The 7,325-nt window shown below is 49.4% G+C and overlaps 1 protein-coding gene across 1 annotated transcript in view; it reads right to left on the bottom strand.

Moving 5' to 3' along the window:
* Positions 1-6,949, bottom strand: part of Pdzk1 (PDZ domain containing 1) — a 54,729-nt gene extending 47,780 nt beyond the window's left edge. The window contains exon 1 of the mRNA XM_013349872.2: positions 6,882-6,949. The gene's annotated coding sequence lies outside the window, so the exon portion shown is untranslated. The remainder of the gene's footprint in view (positions 1-6,881) is intronic.
* Positions 6,950-7,325: the final 376 nt, after the last annotated feature.

The raw sequence follows: 7,325 nt of genomic DNA, 5'->3' as shown, positions 1-7,325 counted from the left end.
TCCAGTAGGAGAATCATGGTGACTCCTTGACTCAGCTTCTTTCTCCCAGCATTCTGTTCTGTTTACTCCGCCTACCTAATTTTCTGTCCTATTAAAGGGCCAAGGCAGTCTCTTTATTTAACCAAAGAAATTAACACAAAACAGAAGACTCTCCTCCATCACAACAGTAGTGTCACCAGACTTAGGCTCACAGCCTGTACCCCTAAGAAGTCAGTTAAAACAGCCAACTTGATATGAAAATTCAGAAAATGGAGTTTTATTCATTGGGGAAAGGAACAAAGAGATCCAGTGACCTCTTAAAGTCCATCCTTGGGGTCCTGAAGTGAACTTTAAGTTTAAATAGAGGGTCCAGAGACTGGAGAGATGGTTCCATGGTTAAACACAGTTGTTGTTCCTATAGAATACCTGGGTGTGTTTCCCAGCACCCACCTGGAATCTCACAACTGGCTATAACTCCAGTTCCAGGGACACAAATGAAATAAAAATAAATATATCCTTTAAAATAATATAAATAGAGGACCAAAGACATGGCCTCTAAGCAGTCCCATCAAAGTGTGGTTCCGCCCACCATCGATGCATCCTTGTCTGAGCTTTGGTCGTGTCCCATAAGGCCATCTGACATTTTATTAAAAGCCTGAGGAGTCTTTCTGGGAGACAGATCTCTCTCCCTGAGGCTGGGCTACTTCTGTTGGGTCCATTGCTTCATAGCCTGATGTTTAACCTGAGAGACAGTGTCTCTTTGGAGTATCTTCATTTCTGGCAGACCCATCACAGCAGCAGGTGGAAACAGAAGAGAAGCAACTGCTTGGTCCACCCAAAGGGTAGAAGCTGCATATATAAAAGATCTTATGTGTTTCAAGGGCTACAATGAGGCAGATTGTCCTTTAGGTTAAGATTTTGTTTTTCGAGACAGGGTTTCTCTATAGCTTTGGAGCCTGTCCTGGAACTAGCTCTGTAGACCAGGCTGGCTTCAAACTCACAAACATCCACCTGCTTCTGCCACCCGAGTGCTGGGATTAAAGGCATGCACCACCATTGCCTGGCTTGATTAAGAAATTTACTAGATGAGTTCTTGATGCTGTAGACATGTAAGCAGACAGCAGAGACCAGCATAGTCAAGGCTGTGAGGCAAGGTCCATCCCTAGTGTCACTGATGGACAGACAGCACGATAGGGGCTCTAATGGCAAATCAGGCCTGTGAGACAGACTGAACATCCTTCTATAGGTCCCAAAGGGGAAAGGTTCCATAGCATGAGTCTGTGGTCAGGCTACAAGAGAAGAGAATTCCAGAGAAGACTCTAGGATGAGAGGGAGGTATGGAGGAGGGGTCCTCTAGTTGAAGTGTGACATCAGGGAGTGTGTGTACTGACAGACAAACTCTTCCACAGGGTGACTGTCTCCCTACAGCAGCAGGGACCCCAGAATCCACATGAGAATTGAGGGTTGTAGATGGACTGTAGTCTCAGCAACATGTCTGGGGACTCTGCTTAAGGGTCACAGCCAGCTCTCAGTGAATTCCCCTCAGTGGCAGAGAGACGGCAGGTGAATGTGAACTGATACACCAGGCCAATTATGACGTTACTGTTGGTTTGAGGCAGAGTCTCTAGCCCAGACTGGCCGTGAATTTCTGATTCTCCTCTATCCCACCTAATGTATACAATGTATGGATCAAACCTGAGGCTTCGGGCAAGGCGGACAAGCCCTCAACCAGCGATGTAAAGTTTCCAGAAAGCGGCTGGCCCTACCTTAACACCGAAACCTGTGCAAGGTGGACTGACAGGTTAGAACTTCAGTAGCTCTAGAGATGGGAATGCTGTAGGTCAACAGCCAGTTTGCAGCTTCTCTGGGGTTACCTTCGGTTCCCCAAATAGCCGTTCTTTGCCCAGCCTTGTAGGCGTAAGTCGCAAACAATGCCACACCAGTTTGGAATTATGATTAATATGGTGATATTTATTTAAAGGGGAAAAAACTTACAGATCTCCGTCCCAGACAACAGCCCTCTGCACAACCAGGAAGGGAGTCTAGTGCCTGCGGAGCAGGAAGTGAAGAGAGAGAGGAGAGGGAAGTGGCCGCTTTTTTAAAGGGAGAGAGACCACGCCCCAATGGGCTGGTATCTCAGCGGCTATAGGCTGGAGGAGCGGAAGGACCTCCCGCAACACAGCCTCCTATCAGACTGACGTCTTAAAGCCTTTTGGAATGAATGAACTCAACAGAACCAGTGGGCTAGCACCAAGGACCACAGGGGAGTTCTCCCCTCCTCCCTCCCACTGCTACCAATGTTCTTGAAAAGACCTTTTCTGTCTCTATAAAAACATTATGAAACATTTCCACATCAGAACTTGGAACTCGGGGTGGGTGACCTAAATCCATACCCCCAGACCATGGTCACTCATATTTGGTTCCAGAATAAATTCGTATCCTCTTTGTTAGAGCTGGGTTTTTGGACCAGTACTGAGCTGTAATTCCAGAGCCTCAACTGTTTAAACAAGCCAGCCTGCTGATTTGGACACACTTCCTTTGAGAACCACTAGCACGGACATCTCTGTACATCATTACAGACTGGACTAGCAGACGACTGTGGCTCTTTCTGCCTTTTGATCAGGATGTACTTAGTTTGTTTTTAAGGTAGGAGCTACGAGCCCAGGCTAACCTTGAACTCAAAATCTTCCTGCTTCTGCCTCCCAAATGTTGCGTTCACAAGCCAGGTCATCCTTCCAATTTAGAAACTCTATAATTCTATAGAAAATAAAAATACACTTATCATCCACCCAGTTTGCTTCTTTTTACTTTTTCCTCCATTTTTTAAAAAACCAGGCAGAACCCTTACTGTTTTCCCCTCGACAACAATGCAGCATTGCAAGAGCATAGAACTGGACTCCAGCGCTTTACCCACTATCACACGGACAAAGGATAAGGATACTGGGACCCCGGAAGCCAGGCTACTTCGGCAGCCCATGTCCATAACATCAACTGTGGTGAGAAACATGGAGATGACGTGGAGAGTCTCTCCCTAACATGGGCTCTAATCAAGCCAAGCTCCTAGAAGCTGCTCATCAGACCAAGAAAGCCAAATACTGACGGACTGATACATTTTGGTTTCCAGGGGCAAGATGGACATGCACTGAGAAAGGGTGGTGCCATGTGAGGTCTGTCTCATCCAGCGATGGCTTCAGGGAGGCAACTGGCGGGGACCGCAAAGCTAGAGCACTTTCCTGAGCGGGGTGGCAATGGTGTGAGCACTCTACATTAGCCAGGAAGAAGCTTCCCCAGTGTCACTTCTTATGACACTAACTCAAGCTTCTGGATAGCCTGGCACTAGCTGGCAGTCGCGGGCGGTGTCTCCGAACTATAGGACTTCCTGCTGCACAGGTTCAGAGTGGAACAGCTCTGCTGCGCTCTAAACGGCTCCAAATCCAAAGGTATCCACAGGAAAAGACAGCGAACCTTTATTCCTGAGAGCGCACGCTGTCTTTGCACCTTCTGGCCGTCTCTATTACCAGAGCCATCTCTATCCATTAACAAGTGAGAAGTCTTCATTTCCCAAGGCAAAGAAACCTATTTCAAGGGGCGGTTTTTCTTTTCTCAGTCCTCTCAGAACCTTAGTGGGTTTCTAATGAGAGAGGCGTGGAAAGAGAAGGAGGTGCTGGGGAGAAAGCAGAGAGGAAAAGTTCTAGAGGTGGAGGAAAGGCAGGAAGACCCCTCTAGCTGCTAAAAACCCATCCTGTGGTTTTTCAAAGCTCACTACGAGACTGACGGCAGTAGGAGCTAAGACGGAAGTGGGGAGATAGTTTTTAACAAGAGAAAGACACCAGCATAAGAATCAAGAGCACCCAGCGTGAGCACCCAGCGTGAGCACCCAGCGTGAGCACCCAGCGTGAGCACCCAGCGTGAGCACCCAGCGTGAGAGCAAGGAAGAACTCTGTCCTGAGGTACCTGGGCTCTGGGGAGAGGTGGAACACTTGACAGAACTGCTCACATGAGGCCAAGCTTTCAGTGAGGTGCTGAGAAGCCTGCTTCTCAAAGGGAAATAAATGTTCTCTGCCCTCAGAAGCCTGAGGAAGAGATTGGCTACTTGTGGCGGTGGGCTGGCGCGCTCACCCTTCCTTCGCGTGAGCTTCGGGTCCTTCGCTGGCTCAGACATGCCTTCAGGGGAAAGACCACACCCCATCCATGGGAGGGAAGTCTCTCTGTGAGCATTTTAGAGTTAAGCCTGACCAGATTAACTCAGGCATGCTGGGCCGACTCCTCCAGGTGCTCTCTTTGGTTCTGTGTTCATGAGAAGATGGTGGGTGGAAGACACACATTTCTATAAATACAAAGGAGATGAAGAATCATCACAAGAAAGGTTGTGAAGCCTTTGCTCCAGCCCTGGGCTGAGATGTGAGCTGCCTCTGTGAGGTGTCTCTGAGGGACATTCATGTCCTAGGCACCAAAGGTGGCATAAACAAGGGCAGCCTTAGTCGCGGTGTGGTTTGGGCAGAGCAAACCTCTAAATTCCTGGGGTTTAAAAAAGCAATGCTTTGCCCTCAGTTCAGGTCCAACTGTCTCCTTCAGTGGGAAGAAGCCTTAGCCTTTTGCCTGTGAGTCAGAGCTGGTGGCTTACCTAGGGTGTGTGACCCCACGAGGTCAGACCACACTCGGGGTTTGTGAGTCTGGGGAGAAAATACATCTTCTCTTTTGTCAGCCTTTGCTAGGGAGTTGGTATTTGCTTCCATTAAAAATGCAGGTAAGGAGCCAGGTGTGGTGGCAAACACCTTTAAGACCAGCATTTGGGAGGCAAGCGGATCTCTGTGAGTTCGAGGCCAACCTGGTCTACAAAACGAGTTCCAGGACAGTCAAAGCTGTTACACGGAGAGACCCTGTCTCGGAGTGGGGAGGGGGGTGTTGCAGGCAAGGAGCCACAGGAGAATCTGCCGTTAGCAGAAAGCATAGGTATCTTCGAATCTCTTGGCAGCTGTTACACTTCATTGGACTAGACAAGGGCCGGGAGTGACCGTTCAGTGGCTAAGAGTGCTGGCTGCTCCTGCAGAGGGCCTGGTACACACACACACACACACACACACACACACACACACACACACACACACGGAGGCTCAAGGCCATACATAACTCCAGTTCCAGGGATACAATGCCCTCTTCTGGCCTTCACAGGCACCACACAAACAGTACACAGGCATACACGTAGGTAAAACAAGCTATACACATAAAAAGAAATGATGGTCATTGTCAGATGGACACCGGGTCCGAGGAAGCGTGTGTTATCTATCATGTATTCCTGTAACTGTTCCAACAACCATCCTTATAGAATTTGCTTCCTTTATTATCCTATACATTTTGTTTTACTAATTCTAAACTGATTTTTTATCCCATATATCATGAATGTTTTGCCTTCGCACGCGCACACACACACACATATACACGAACACATACACACATGCCCCCCCACACACACACATGTACCACATGTGAGCTTGGACCCAACAGAAGCCAGAAGAGGGTGTTGGGTGCCCTCAAACTGGAGTTACAGACAGAGGTACCAACCTGGACGCTGGAACTCAGCCCTGTCTTCGGCAAGAGCAACGAGTCATTTCCCCAACCCATCTCATTAATTTTTTTACAAAGAGCATTTGAATTGATTTATTCCTTTACACATAACTGAAAGTGATTTGCTACTGTACAGTAACGTGTTGCAAAGGTAGTGAACGTACATTGTGACTGTATAGAAAACTACAGGTTTGCAGATTCGTGCTACAGGATTGCGGCCTTTCTAGTGTTTCCACACATTCTCAGCAAGAGAAACAAAATACCCAAGATTAAAGGAAAATCAGACAAATCGCGTGGATTTAACTTCGCTAAAAACATCAAGTCTGCCTCCCTGTGAGCACAAGCCGCATGTTCCTCACCAGGTCTTCAAAAGGCTCCTTGGTCCCCTTTAAAATACAGTTTTACTATATTTATTTAGTGTGCATAGATGTGTGTGTGTGTGTGTGTGTGTATGTGTGTGTGTGTGTATGCTGTACACGTGAAGGTCACAGGACTACTTGCAAGAGTCGGCTACCTCCTTCCATTGTGAGCGAACTCAAGTCCTTGGGCTTTGTGGCAAGCGCCTTTACCGGCTGAGTCATCTGGCTCTCCATAGTTCCCTTTGAGCCGCGGTTAGGAAGCTGCGCTCCAGCTCAAGGGACCGGGTTAGAAGGGCAGGCTGAGAACAACAAGCAAGGGCGCCAAGGCTTCCCCGGAACTCTGGTTTCCCATAAACTAGAGATGAGGGCGTTTACCGCTTTCCTCCATCTCTTACCAAGGATTTCTGAGAGTCCAAGAAATCCCTGAGGTCAGAGCAGTTCAGGAAAACTCAAATGTGAGGATACCAACCCTATCTGCATCCTTCCCATCCCCTACCCCCAGAGCTCACGGCATTGCACGAGGGCGGCAGGACCTGCGGCTGGAGGCGTAATGGACCCAGAAAGTTCTGCCCTCCCATACCCCACCTCTCTTGATGCTAAAGAGCCATTAGTAGCTTCGAGCGCAGCCCTAGTCACTGGGCCCACAAGACCCAATCATGCACTGTCCTCTTCTCCCCTCCTAGTTAAGGTTGTTGCCCTCACCTCCGACCTCGGACACCCCCCCACCCCCACCCCCCGTCTCCAGTCCCCTGCTCTTCAGCCTGGAGGAGTCCTGGGCTGGACTGAGCCAGGCGATGCGGCGAAGGTCACACCCGGGGCTGGGAGGCAGCGCCCTCTAGCGGCGAGAGCTCCAGCCATCTGTGCCTGCCCGCGGCGCACCAGGTGCTCCAAGAATCAAGGTCACTTCTGACAAGGGAGTCCTTACCCGAATGGTCCCCGCCTACCCCCAAACCGGCTGAGGAGCCCAAGCTTACTTACACACTGTGGTCCAGCTAGACTTCATCACCGCGTAGCCACTCCGGCGGAGGGACCGGCTCCTTGCAGCAGGCCAGCCTGCCTGTCGTTCTAAAGTTGGAAGCGGTCCCTACTCCGCCCCTCCCATCCCATTGCATCAGTCCCTGAGGACACAATCTTGAAGAAGAGGCAGGACCTTCTGGCATCTCACAGCCAGCAAGTGCACAGCATTGGTTACAAGCCAAATCTCCCAACCGGTCGGTTCTCCTTCTCCACCTTCCTTCTCCCACCGCATCCTTCCAGTACCAACACCTAAAGTCAACAAAACTACCAAGACCCAACTCCACTGCCATCCTGCAACCTTCCCAGAGCCCATGGCCTGCATTCCTCTTCTTCTAACCCTTGTAAACTGCTTCCCCAACTCTGTTCTTGTCATAACCCTTTATTCTTCACTGTTTGAGAATGGAG

The sequence above is a fragment of the Microtus ochrogaster genome, chromosome 21 (genome assembly GCF_000317375.1).
Source record: "Microtus ochrogaster isolate Prairie Vole_2 chromosome 21, MicOch1.0, whole genome shotgun sequence".
NCBI classification, from domain to species: Eukaryota; Metazoa; Chordata; class Mammalia; order Rodentia; family Cricetidae; genus Microtus; species Microtus ochrogaster.
This window is presented reverse-complemented; position numbering and strand designations above follow the sequence as displayed.